This window comes from Arvicanthis niloticus, chromosome X, assembly GCF_011762505.2.
Source record: "Arvicanthis niloticus isolate mArvNil1 chromosome X, mArvNil1.pat.X, whole genome shotgun sequence".
Lineage (NCBI taxonomy): Eukaryota > Metazoa > Chordata > Mammalia > Rodentia > Muridae > Arvicanthis > Arvicanthis niloticus.
The window spans coordinates 7,220,676-7,234,186 of NC_047679.1; the positions used below are offsets into that span (position 1 = coordinate 7,220,676).

The 13,511-nt window shown below is 43.9% G+C and overlaps 2 pseudogenes across 1 annotated transcript; one reads left to right on the top strand and one right to left on the bottom strand.

Annotated features, from left to right (window-relative positions):
* Nucleotides 1-3,863: 3,863 nt before the first annotated feature.
* Nucleotides 3,864-4,350, top strand: LOC117694850 (peptidyl-prolyl cis-trans isomerase A pseudogene; annotated as a pseudogene).
* Nucleotides 4,351-10,226: 5,876 nt separating this feature from the next.
* On the bottom strand, nt 10,227-13,018 carry LOC117694056 (ubiquitin-conjugating enzyme E2 Q2 pseudogene; annotated as a pseudogene). The gene has a single exon (XR_013105790.1). The product of XR_013105790.1 is annotated as a ubiquitin-conjugating enzyme E2 Q2 pseudogene (transcript).
* Nucleotides 13,019-13,511: the final 493 nt, after the last annotated feature.

Consider the following 13,511-nt stretch of genomic DNA (forward strand, 5'->3'; position numbering starts at 1 on the left):
TCTGAGTTCGAGGCTAGCCTCGTCTACAGAGTGAGTTCCAGGACAGCCAGGGCTATACAGAGAAACCCTGTCTCAAAAAAACAAAACAAAACAAACAACAAAAAAAAAAAAAACAAAAGAAAGTTTTCCAAAATGACAACCTGGGTGGGAGTTCCATTGGCCAAAAAGCACAATGTATTCAAAGTAATAAATGAAGCATTTGTTATTTCAATAGCAAATGATACAGCACAGGTCCCCGAGGCAGACTTTTTGAAAGCCAGAGAGAAAGGAAAAAGAAAAGGCTTCAAAAAGTATGCAGTTTGGGATGGGACATTTGCCAGGAAAAGCTGGGTAATGAAGGATTAAAATGAAAACAAAATTGGAAAGGCAGCAAGGGTAAAAGGAAGAAAGGACCATATGGATAAAGAGCCGGAGAAATGAACGTGCAAGAGAAGAGACCCGAATCCCATTGTGAGAGGTGCAGTGGGGAAAGCGAGCCAAGTTCAAACTCAGGAAGAAAGAAAACCTGGCAGAGGCATTGAATACAAGAGCCTAGGGGAAAAGAAAGGCTAGAATAAGGAACTAGAAGAGAAAGAGAAAAAGGAAGTGATTTTTAATAGGAAAGGGACCAAAATAGACATGGACTGTGTCATTTGAAGGAGAACAGGGAGATCAAGGGGAAGGGAGTTTTTCTGTTCAAAGTAGAGGCTATTCAAAGTGCTCTCTCGGTGAGTTTCAGAGGATGAGAGCTTGGGATGGAGTAGGGAAAGCTGGCTAGGTGGTTTGGCTGGGGCCGGATCACAGCTCATGATGTAGGACTGACTGCTTTGGTGGCTTGGTCTGATCAATGCTTTTTGGGTTTGTCTCTCCCTGGATATTCTATTCACCTCTCCCTCCCTCCCTTTTTCCCTCCTTCCCTCCCTCCCTCCCTTCCTCCCTCCCTCCCTTCCTTTTTCCCTACCCTAAAGGTAGGAGTAGAACAAGGGGATGTGCGGGGCTGTGCATTGGGGGCCAGAAAGATGGTTCAGTGAGCAAAGGCACTTACTGCCAAGCCTTAGCCCCCGACTCAGTTGGTGGAAGGAGAAAACAAACTCTCACAAGTGGTCTTCTGACCTCTACCCGGGGCATCGTATTATTCGTGTACACCCACACACACAAAGCTTGCAAACACACACTAAACAAACAATAAACAAATAAATGTAAACAATAGTTGAAAAGAACTAACTGAGAAGGAAGGATGGGGGGCTGGCTCATGGCAACTTCCAAGCTGCAAACATCACAGCAGGGGCCATCTCTTGCCTTGAAGATCTTGTCCCTCTACTTCAAGTACAGGGGATGCCCATTTAGCTGTGATGCAGACTTCCTATGCTTTAGGACATACATTGCATTTGGGTGGAATGTTTCAGAAGCCATTTCTCCACATGTTGGGATTCAGAACTGAGATTCTTGCAGCTTATGGGATCTTAACCTTGAGCTTTTTGTCTCCCTAGCTGGAGTCACAGTTCTGCACATTCTTAGCCACAGTTCTACTTTTGACTCTCTTGATACTTGCTTCTGATATTTAAAACCCTGCCTTGAAAACCCATCTACTTCTGAACATTCTCTGTGGCTCTGGATCTTGCCTTAGTATTGCCAACAGCATTCTAGAGACAGCAACTACTACAGACAAGTAACTGTTACCCATTGCCTTTTGTCCCCTTGGTGTCTAAGCACTGCCTATGCCCTGACTCTTATCAGATGTACAAGTGCCCTTAGGGGCACTCTGTTCACTTCTGGGTGACTGTTGGTCTGTCTGACTGTCTGTCTGTCTGTCTGTCTGTCTGTCTGTCTCTGTCTCCATCTCTTGCTGTCTCTGTCTCTCTGTCTCTCTGTGTGTGTGTGTGTGTGTGTCCCTGTGTGTGTGTACACCAATACACATTGGTATGTGTGGAGGCCAGAGATTGTTGTCAGGAATCTTCCTTAATTGCCCTCCTTGGTTTTTGACAGGGCCTCTCACTGAACCTGTGCTTCTCGGTTTTCACTCGACTGGCCGGCCAGTGAGTCTCCCAAGATCTGCACCCCCCCCCCCCCACAACGTGGGTGGGTACATGAGATCCAAACTCCAGATTCTGTGCTTCCTTGGCAGGCACTTCACCTACGGAGCCAACTCTCCATCTCCACAGCTCTGATCTTTCTAATCACATGCTGTGGGCTGTCAGCTACACTGGACTGCTCTTAACCCAGAAGCTGCGTCTGTGGCCCCACGCCCCCGCAGCTGTGCCCACTTCCACAGCGTCTGCTTCATAACAGAGGTGTTGGCTGCAGCTCGAGTGCTCATGCCTTCCAGCCTGCCCATCTTACTACTGCCAACTTGATCATTCTCAGATGGCTTTTTGGTCTTAAAAAAAATCAATAGCTTGCTTCAGTATTTTCAAAATATTTTACTAGTAAGGTTGTATATTTAAGTACACTGGAGCCAAGAAGAGACTAGGAAAAACACATTTAAAATTCAGAGACGTGGCAGATACTAACATTGGCCCATTCATAGTCCCTTGGCACTCACTTTCCAGCACAAGACCAATACTTCTACTGCAAGAACCTGTGGCCAGTAATTTGCACACTTTCCCTCAGCTATGGCCAGCACCAGAAAGAAGGGACGTGCCACGGAATGAAACTGGGATTCAGCTTAAGATAAATACACTAGCTTTCTGCCTTCAGGGTGTGTGTGTGTGTGTGTGTGTGAGTGAGAGAGAGAGAGAGAGAGAGAGAGAGAGAGAGAGAGAGAGAGAGAGAGAGAGAGAGAGTGTTGGATGGGTACACAGTGCCACTTCCACAGTAAAGACTCAACTGCCCATAACAACATGTTCAGTAACTCATCCCACTTCTCTTCCTTATCTTACTTGTATCATCTACCAACCCTCCTACCAGCCTTTCCTAAGAGTCCCTCTCGTACATCAAATCTATGCTCATGTGTCAGTGGGTCAGACTCAGACAACACGCCTCATGGTCAAGGTGAAGGGTTTCATAATGTTTTTGAGAAACACTTGGAGCACTAACATGATAATACTTCTTGTTTGTGTGTTTGTTTGAGACAGGGTTTCTCTGTGTAGCCCTGGCTGTCCTGGAACTTTATAATGTAAATGAGGCTGGCGTCGAATTCACAGAGATCTGCCTGCCTCTGCCTCCCAAGAGCCACCACTGCCTGGCTTCAATAATACATTTTCAATGCTATGATATGAGAAAAGCAAGCAGCAAAGTTTCCCAGGAACTGTACTCTCTACATGGGTCACATGAGTTCTACTGGCTTTTGAGATATTAAAGGAGTTTATGAGATTTTTTTTTTTGGTCAAATCAACTTAGATCAAAGAAAATTAAGCAAGTTTCTTCACCTTAGTACTCCTGTAGGAAACATAGGACTTTGCAAACATAGGACTTCCCATGTTCAATTAATCTCATGATCCTTCTGTCTAAGCCTCCCAAGTACTGTGACTATAGGCCTGTGCCATCATGCCTGGCTGGGACATAAAATTTTATATGTAAAAACTTGTGAAATAATGAAGCAATCAGACCATAATCAGTCAGATGCACATGACTTATAGTTATATATACAACATACATAGATTCTCTATACCAGTGGTTCTCAACCTTCCTAATGCTACAACCCTTTAATATACTTCCTCATGTTGTGGTGACTATCCCCTCCCCCCATCTCTGCCTTAGAGAACAAAAGTATTTCATTTCTACTTCATAACTGGGATCTTGCTACTGTTGTGAATCATAATGTAAATGTTTGATATGCAGAATATCTGATATGCCATCCCTGAAGGGGTCTTGACCTACAAGTTGAAAAGCACTGATATCAGCTTTGCAGACATCACTGTTCTCTGTTGCTGCTTGCTGCAGCCATGGTCAATCCCATTGTGTACTTCAACATTGGGACTATGGCCAGCCCTTGGGCCATGTCTCCTTCAAGCTATTTGCAGACAAAGTTCCAAAGACAGCAGAAAACTTTTGTGCTCTGAACACTGGAAAGAAAGGGTTTGGATATAAGGATTCCTCCTTTCACAGAATTATCCCAGGATTTATATGCCAGGGTGGTGACTTCACAGGCCATGATGGCACTGGTGACAAGGTCCATCTACGGGGAGAAATTTGAGGATGAGAACTTCATCCTCAAGCAAATACAAGTTCTGACATCTCCTTGTCCATGGCAGATGCTGGGCCAAACACTAACGGTTCACAGGTTTTTATCTGCACCTCCAAGACTGGATTTCAAGCATGTGGTCTTTGGTGAAAGAGGGCATGAGCACTGTGGAAGCCACGGAGCATTTTGGGTCCAGGAATTCCAAGACCAGCAAGAATATCACCATTGCCTACTGTGGACAACTTTAATTTCTTTTGACTTGTGGGCCTCTAACCCACTAGACCATTCCTTCTGCAGCTCAGGAGAGAGCCCCAACCCATCTGCTCGAAATACCCTGTAATCTCGGCTCCCACTGAAGTTCTTGGGGTTTCATATTTTTTCTCATTCCCCTCCAAGTATAGCTGGATTTGACTCTGCAGTTGAGTTTATGATTATGGATAAAAACTAAATAAGAAAAAAAGAAAACTACTGACTTCGAAGGACCAGTTAAGTAAACTATGTAAGGAGATAAAGTCAATAATTACTCACCACTCAAGATGAAATTACAGAGAATACTCTAGTAACCCACTGGAAGGTAGAAAAAACGAAACAGAAATGGAAAGCAGAGAATAAAAAGTAAATTTCAAAGTTAAGCATTTGCATATCAATAATTATGTTAATGTTGTACTAATTACAAGGCACAGATTAGCAGAGGGCATTTAAAAATGGCCCAACTATATATTGTCTACAAGAAACACGCTGCAAAGCCGGGCTGTGGTGGTGCACACCTTTAATCTCAGCACTTGAGAAGCAGAGGCAGGTGGATTTCTGAGTTCGAGGCCAGCCTGGTCTACAGAGTGAGTTCCAGGACATCCCCGGCTATACAGAGAAACCCTGTCTTGAAAAGACGAAACAACAACAACAACAACAAAAGAAACACACTGCAGATATGATAGTACTTTGAAAGTGAAAAAACAGACCAGTTATGTAATTCAAATATTAATAAAAAGAAATATCAGATAGAGTGCAGAGAAAATGCCAGTGATATAGTATTATTACATTACATAACAATCAAAAGGTTATTACACCAAGAAGGCATCAATTTCTATGTATATCTGCTGTAAACTACGGAGCTAAACATGTGAATCTAAAATTATAGGACTGAGGGCTAGAGAGATTGCCCAGTGATTAAGAGTACTTCCTACTCTTGGAGAGGACCTGAGTTCAGTTCCCAGAACCCACATGAAGTAACCTGTAACTCCAGCTCTAGGGAATCTGCCCTCTGCCCTCCAAGTGCAGCCATATTCATGTGCACATATGTGCACACACAATTAAAAATAAAATTTATAAGAAAAATTATAAAACTAGGAGAATGGACAAATCCACAACATAGCCAGGATATCAGTGCTTTTCTTTCAACAATTAAATAGCTAGGCAGAAGATGATACACACCCGTCCACAACTAGCTGGAATCAATGTGGAACAATCCGATCGACAGTTTTTGATAATTTTTGTTTTTTGTTTCCCAAATGCCTATGAAATGTATACCAAGACCCTGGGCCATAAGACAAACCTTAGCAAATTCCAGAGAAAGAATATAATGTAGTCAATAGCAGTGATGTAATCAATAGTGGAAAGCTAATGGGAATATTTCCAAAGCTTTAGAAACTAAACTTACTACTTAAAAACAAAACAAAACAAGAGACAACAAACAGGAAATCTCGGGTGAATCTAAAAAGTGTGCTTGGATTGAGTAAGAGTAAAGTCAAAATATATGCTATCAAAATATACGGCACATAACAACACTGAGAAGAAAGTTTGAACAACAGATGCTAACAGCAGAGAGAGGGAAACTTTTTAATCTGTGATTTAATCCCACCTCAAGAACCAAAAACAAAATCCAGTGTGAGAAGGGAGGAATTAAAAAAGGAGAGGAGCCGGGCGGTGGTGGCGTACGCCTTTAATCCCAGCACTTGGGAGGCAGAGGCAGGTGGATTTCTGAGTTCGGGGCCAGCCTGGTCTACAGAGTGAGTTCCAGGACAGCCAGGGCTACACAGAGAAACCCTGTCTCGAAAAACCAATAAATAAATAAATAAATAAATAAATAAATAAATAAGGAGAGGAGAGACCTCAGTGAAGTTGAACCCAGGAAAAAAAGAGAAAGAAAGCAAACAAAAAGCTTATTCTTTGCAAAGGTCAATAAAATTTGGGGTGGTTATACAAAACCCATACATGTGACAGTGAGACAGAACTATACACACGGCTTTTGCCAGTGTCAACTTCCTGGTTTCTCAAGCTACACGGTAACTATAGAGAACGCAAGCCTCAGAAAAGTAAGGAGAAGGATTCATGAGACCTGTTTGAATCACCTTTGCACTGTCCAGTGGCTTCATTATCTCAGGGCAAAAAGGGAGCTGGGTATGTTGAGGCATCCCTGGAATCCCAGCAATTAGGAGGCTGAGGCAGGAGGTCCTTGAATCCAAGGCCAGCCTAGACTACACAGTTACTTCTTATTTCAAAAACAATGAATATTTTTAAAAAAAAAACCCTTTAATTCAAGGAATTTGTAGGATGTTATATTTTACAGTGTTTTCTAAAATTCCTGACAGAAAAACTACAGGGTAGTGAGAGTGTTTATAACAAATGTTCTTAATAATACAAAGTTCTGTGACTTTTCAAGAGCTGGCCTGTCTTTCTCTAAGGTTGTCTGCTCTTTCAGGTTCTGTGTTAATGATGCCCAGGAGGAAACAACCAGCTTCAGACAGAACCTCTTGTTCCAGACATAATACTTTCTCAATGTTGATAGAATCTACTTGGGCTTTCTAAGTAGCTATCTCACATGTTCTTGCATCCTTTTCAGTATATATTTGCGTGTGTGTGTGTGTGTGTGTGTGTGTGTGTGTGTGTGTGTGTGTTGAGAAAGGTTCTTGCTTTGTAACTCAAGATAGTCTGGAATCCACTGACATGGAACTGTTGACCCTCCTGTCTCAGGCTCCCTAAAGCTGGTATTAGCAGTATGTACAATAACGCCCTGTCCTAGTCTTATAGTGAAATAAGCTCTTCAGAGAGAGAGAGACAGAGACAGAGAGACAGAGAGACACATAGAGAGAGACAGAGAGAGAGAGAGACTGAAACTAAGACTTGCATAGAACTTGCTATGTAGCCCCAAACTGTTCTCAATCTCACAGAGATTCACCTGCCTTTGTCTTCTGAGTGCTGGATTTAAAGGCATCTACCATGCCTACCTTAAAGTAGTTTTCAACTCTGTTAGCTAGTTGTTCATAAGATCGTCTTCTATCTGGCAAGTCTGCTGTAGAAATGTCAGACTGTATGGCTTTTGGCCTTCATCCCAGCCATTCTTGCCCCAAATCTTCAGCAGCCCCGGAGGTGAGGGATGTGACTCTAATTTCAAGGAAGAAATTCTGACTCAGCTGCAGGGACTAAAGTTCGCAAATTATCTCAGCAAGTAATGCCTTCACTGTCTACTTCAACTCTTGGTTTTTTTTTTTTTTTTTTTGAAAGAAAAGATTTGTGCCTTAGATGCTCACGCCTTTGATCCCAGCACTTGGGAGTCAGAGGCAGGCAGATCTCTGTGAGTTCCAGACCAGCCTGGTCTACACAGTGAGTTCCAGGACAGCCAGGGCTACACACAGAGAAACTTTGAGTCCCTCTGCCCAGAAAAAAAAATTGTGCCAAGCCAGGTGTAGTGATATATAACTTTAATCTCAGTATCCAGGAGGCAGAGGCAGGCAGATCTTTGTGAATTTGAGGCCAACCTTGTCTAGAGAGTTCCAGACCTGCCAGGACTACATAATGAAAACCTGTATCAAAAATGGGGGAGGGGGGGCACAAGTAAGGATCTTTAATCCTGGCATTTGGAAGCCATAAGACATGTGGATTTCCATGTGTTTGAGACCAGCCTGACCTTCCTAGCAAGTTCCCTGAAAGTACATCATCTGAGTTTTTAATTCTTATTCTTATTATTTATTCTTATTATTAGGCACCGATGAGTGGATCTTTGAGTTCGAGGCCAACTTGATCTACAGAGCAAGAGTTCAGGACAGCCAGGGCTACAGAGAGAAACTCTGCCTTAAAACAAAATCTAACAACAGCAACAACTATCTTTAAAATATTTTATTTTTATTTGTAGCTACGTGCATCCATGTGTGTCTCAGTGTGGATTTATGAACACAGTGCTGAGAGGTCAGAGGCATGGAGTGACAGGCAGTTGGGAGCTGCCTGGGCTGGATGCTAGGAGCCAAGCTCAGGCCCTCTGCAGTTTTGATGATGATTTGTAAATTGGATTCAGTTTTATAAAGTTTACCATGCACTACTCAATAAATCTGTGGTGACAGAAGGAGCTAAAGCTTACTGGGTGGACAGCTATCAATCAGGGTGTGGCAGAATTCAGTAAATGTGTTTAAGATTTAGCCATAGGCTTGATGAATTTTAATGCTTAAGGAATTGTAATGATTTAAATGATTCTGCCATGTCACAGTTTACCAGAACAACTGGTCAGAACTTTATGTAAATGTAACCAAGTGAGGGAGAAGGCCAGAAAAAGGAAATGGGGTGTGTGTGTGTGGCGGGGGCAGGGGTCCTGGTGGTACTGAGACCTAGGAACTTATGAATGCTACCCACTGGTTATACCAGTGAGCTACTTTCCTAGTCCCCTGACAAACACACACCCCTTTTCACTTTTAATTTTTTACTCTTTTTAAAATTATTTTTGTTTTGTCTTATTTGTAGGTTATAACTTTTAATTTTGAGACAGCATCTTAACCCAGGCTGAATATGAACTAATCACCCAGGCAGGCCTTGAACTATCAAGCCCCTTGCCTTAAGATCCTGAGTAGTTTCGATTACAGGTCTGTGTCACCAGGCCTGGCCCACAAATCTTGACCACTTGCCCTCAAACCCAAAATAGAATTTAAAAATATTGAACATATACAATAATGCAGAAGAGCCAGGTCTCTTGGATATGGTTAACGTAGTTGATTGTGAATGTTAAAGCAGATGTAGGGGATAGGGGATGGTTTCCTGGGTAAAGTGCTTGCTGCATAAGCACCAGGACCTGCGTGTGGGTCTCCAGCACCCACCTGAGAAGCTGGATGCCGTGGCACTTGCCTGCAATCCCAGAGCTGGGTAGTTGTAACTGGGAAGCTCTGTAATCTAAGAGCTGGGACTTACTGGCTAGCCAAGCCTAGATCATCGGTGATCTCCAGGTTCCATGAATGATTCTGTTTTAGAAATAACAAACTAGAAGGGCTAGAGAGATGGCTCAGCCATTAAATGCATCCTAGTCTTGCAGAAGACCCAAGTTTGGTGTGATGCCTTCTGGCCCCTGAAGACATCTTTACTTGTGTGCATATGCCCCCTCTACACACATTCATATATACAATTAAATCCAACTATTAACAACCAAAGGGGATGCAACTGGGTGAGGCAAGTGAATGGAAACTATGCTGATTCGAGTCCCACCTTATAAAGGAATTGACACAGAGTTCCCATTAGTCCTTTGATGCATAATCATTGTTATGATGGTAGAAAGAAAATACACGTCTCCAAATTAGGTACTTGTGGAACTTAAAGGTGTAACTCCTGCTCAAGCAATCTGCTGAGCACTTCATAAAGTTTGTCAGCATCCCATTAGCAAATGGAAAGGAAGAATGGCAGTGTTTCAAAATTAACCCCAAGCTGTAGACTGTGGCTCTGCTTCATACCAAATATTGAACCAATAAGAAACACATTCATTAGTACCTGGGACGTAGAGGCAGAAGGATCCGGAGCTCCTGGCCAGCCCTGGGTACCTGAAACCCTGTCTCAAAGGAAGAGGAGAATGATTTAGCTAAGCAAGACCAGTGCAAATGACTGCTACAAGCCTTAAGTGGCTTGGCCTTGGTTGTTTTGCCCACAGGTTCAAGAGCCCAACTTTGGGAAATAGTTAAAATGTTATCAATTCACGAGTAAATTTCTTACCATTATTTAGGCAATCAAATGGCTTTAGACCCCCAAAGACTGTAGTTGAGAAGACATAACCATTCAACTGGGAACACAACTCAATGGGATAGGTCGTGTAGCACGCAGGAGGCCCTGAGTTCCATCCACAGCATCCATCACACAAATAAAACACAGACACCCAAAATTCTTCTAAGCCAGTACTGGACACTGGCAAAACTTTTATTGGCACTAAATGGAACAAATGTTTGTAAATACTCATTATCCCCTCCTCCCCTCCCCCAATAGCCCAATAAACAAAAATTATCTATAAAGTCACAACTGACTAGCCTACTTAACACATTTCACTGAATCAAGGAAAATGGATGATGAAAAATGGACACTATGATTATTTATCAGGGAAAACCATAGTAAAGGCTCACAGTTCAGCCCAAGACCCCCACAGTAAGCAAAATGAAAAGATTGGAAGTTCTACTGGCGGTCAGTTGACAGTTTATCCACTAAAACACCAATTAGCTAATATCTTCCGCACTACTGTTACAAAGATATGCAAAGCTTGTGTCTTTAAAGCTACATTGTTCCAAATACATGGCAGTCTACTATTTACCCATCTTCCTTGGGAGGAGTGAACCAGCCTTTTTTCTCATGCATCTGCACAACGGAGTCATAGGACTGTTGGGCTGTCTCTAGATTATACTGATTCTTATCTGCTCCAAAGCGCACCCTGGCCTTGCCTTTGACTAAGGTGGCGTTGATCTGCATGATGACCGATTCAATGGAGTAGGCGCTGCTCCAGCCCTGTTTGGTGAGCAGTTCCATACACAACGCCCCTCCACCCAAGACATACCCTCCAGAGAGAATAGGCAACTCGACGCGAACGAATGGAGGATCAAACGGAAAGTTATCTTTGAAAGAGAAGTTAAGCAAAATATAGTCTATGCCTTCTTTTTCGTTCAGGAGCTGAAGGTCACCATACAAGGGACTATCAGGGTCAACCTTCCTCAGTTTAACGTGCCAGTCATATAAGCTGTCGTTGATCAGTTCCACGGAATAAGTCCCCGACTTGTAACTCTGCGATCTGTATATCTCTCGGAGTTCTTTCATAAGTCTATTTGAAGCATGCACTGAGCCAGACACCGTACCATTCAAATGCTCCTGCCGTTGGCTCTTCTTGATGTTCTCTAATATTGCCAAATGCTCTTTCTCAAGCCCTTCATCCTCTGACTTTTTCTCACTACTAGTCTCCTCCTCCTCTTCTTCTTCTTCTTTCAGCTCATAATGATCCAAGTCTTCCAGCCCGTCAGCTGCATCTTCCTCTTCATCTTCTGAAGGCACCTCTTCGATGGTCGCCTTCTGAGCAATGGGGACCGGCTGGTCCAGCATCTTCACATCCAGGTGCTCAGGCAGGTTATATAAGCTGCAGAGTTCACAGATCAGCCACTTGAGCTGCTGACGAAGCGAACTGTTGGGCTTCGAATCTTCCAGGCGTTCCAGGATCGATGTAAGATCTGGATCGTCAGAGTCCACGAACCATATCGGTGGCGAAGATGGGTAGGACTCGGTGATGGTGCAGTGCAGGGTAAGCGGCGGCGGCGAGGGCGGGCTGCCCGCGGGCGCCGGCGGCACCAGGAACTGACACTGCAGCTCATCCAGCTGCCAGCTCACGATGCGCAGCCGCTCGTGGTCCTTGTCGAAGATGGAAGCTAGGAACTCCAGCTCGGCCTTAAGCCCCGACGACATCCTTCCTCTCTGGTCCTCCGAGACGAGTGTGGAAGCGAAGCGGCCCCGCGAGACGCCTGCTGGGCTGCCACCGCCCCTGGGGCCGCCGGGCCGGGCTCCTGCGGCTCCGCCTCTGCCCGCCTCCGCGACCCGCAGAGCGTGGCCGCCGCAGTCATAAGTCTAAGCACTGTGTCGCACAATGATCTACAGGGCCTTTTCATCTTGCATAACGGAACCTTTTGTTCTTTTATTTTTTTTAAATTTTGTTTTGAAACATAGTCTCGAATAGTGGGGGCTAGTCTTGAACTCCGTTTTGCCAAAGATGGCCTTGAACGCCTGACCCTCCGGCATCTGCTGCCCTCCTCAACCAGTGCAGATATCACAGCGCCACCACACCCAGTTTATGGCTTACTGGGAAATGGAAGCCAAGGCCACGTGCATTCTAGACATGCAAGTTACAGCCCCAAGCTGATTTTTAAAGAAATGTCAACTTCTGATCTTTTTACCCTCACCTCCTGGGTGGTGGGATTTCAGGAATGTACCACCACAGCTAGTTTGTGCTCTTCTAAAGGCAAAAGCTAGACCCCAGGGCGCGGAGCACACTAGGCAAGCATTCTACCACCTGAGCTACATCCCCAGTCGGTTTTGTTCTCGATTCATTTCAACAGTCATTTTAGCTGCTTCCATATCGTGGCTATCTTGACTACTACCACAGTGAACATGGTTCACGGATTTCAGAGCTGAGAGATGGCTCAGCAAATAAGTATCACTCGATACTCGAGCATGAGGAGTTCAAATCTTCAGCACATGTATAAAAAGCTTGGCCCGGCCTAATGAATGCCTGTAATCCGGGTGCTGTATGAGAGGCAGACGGGGAGGTTGTCTTGCCTTGCTTTGCACATACGCACACTGAATCGGGGAGGCAGAGAGGAGAGAGTGTGTCTGAGAGAGAGAGACAGAGACAAACAGGAGACAGAGAAAGACACAGAGAGACAGAGGCACAAAGACACAGAGACAGAGAGAGACACAGAGAGACAGAGGCACAAAGACAGAGACAGAGAGAGACACAGAGAGAGACAGAGAGCGAGGAGAGAGAGAGGAGAGAGCTGCTTTTGGTTCTTTTGAATAATAAGCAGAAGCAGGTTGGTGGAATCAAAAGGCTTTATGTTGGACATAGATTTTTAAGGAAATTTCTCAGCTACTTCCAGCTCAGCAAGGGCACTAGTTTCTCCACATCTTTCTCCACTGGTCATTTTCTTTCTTTCTTTCTCTCTCTCTTACTTTCTTTCTTCCTTCCTTTCTTTCTTTTTTTTTTTTTTTTTTGTTTTTCAAGGCAGGGTTTCTCTGTGTAGCCCTGGCTGTCCTGATACTCTGTAGACCAGGCTGGCCTCGAACTCAGAAATCTGCCTGCCTCTGCTTCCCAAGGGCTGGGATTAAAGGCGTGGGCCACCACTGCCCGGCCTTTTTTTTTTTTTTTTTTTTTTTTTTTTTTTTTTTTATTATTATTTATTTACTTATTTATTTTTATCATGCCCCCTACGAGGTGTGACAAGATACCTCTTAGTGGTTTGCTTATAGTTTAGTGAAGACGAGCGGTTTCACAAGTCTCAACACTTTCTGTCTCTCATGAGAAATGCCTGTTGTCCTTTGTCTATTTCCAAATCAGGTTTTTGTTTTGTTTTGCTATTGAGTTGTTAGTAAAACTTTTAATCTTTGTTTTTCTTTTCTGTGTGTGGTTATTTTGCCTGTATGT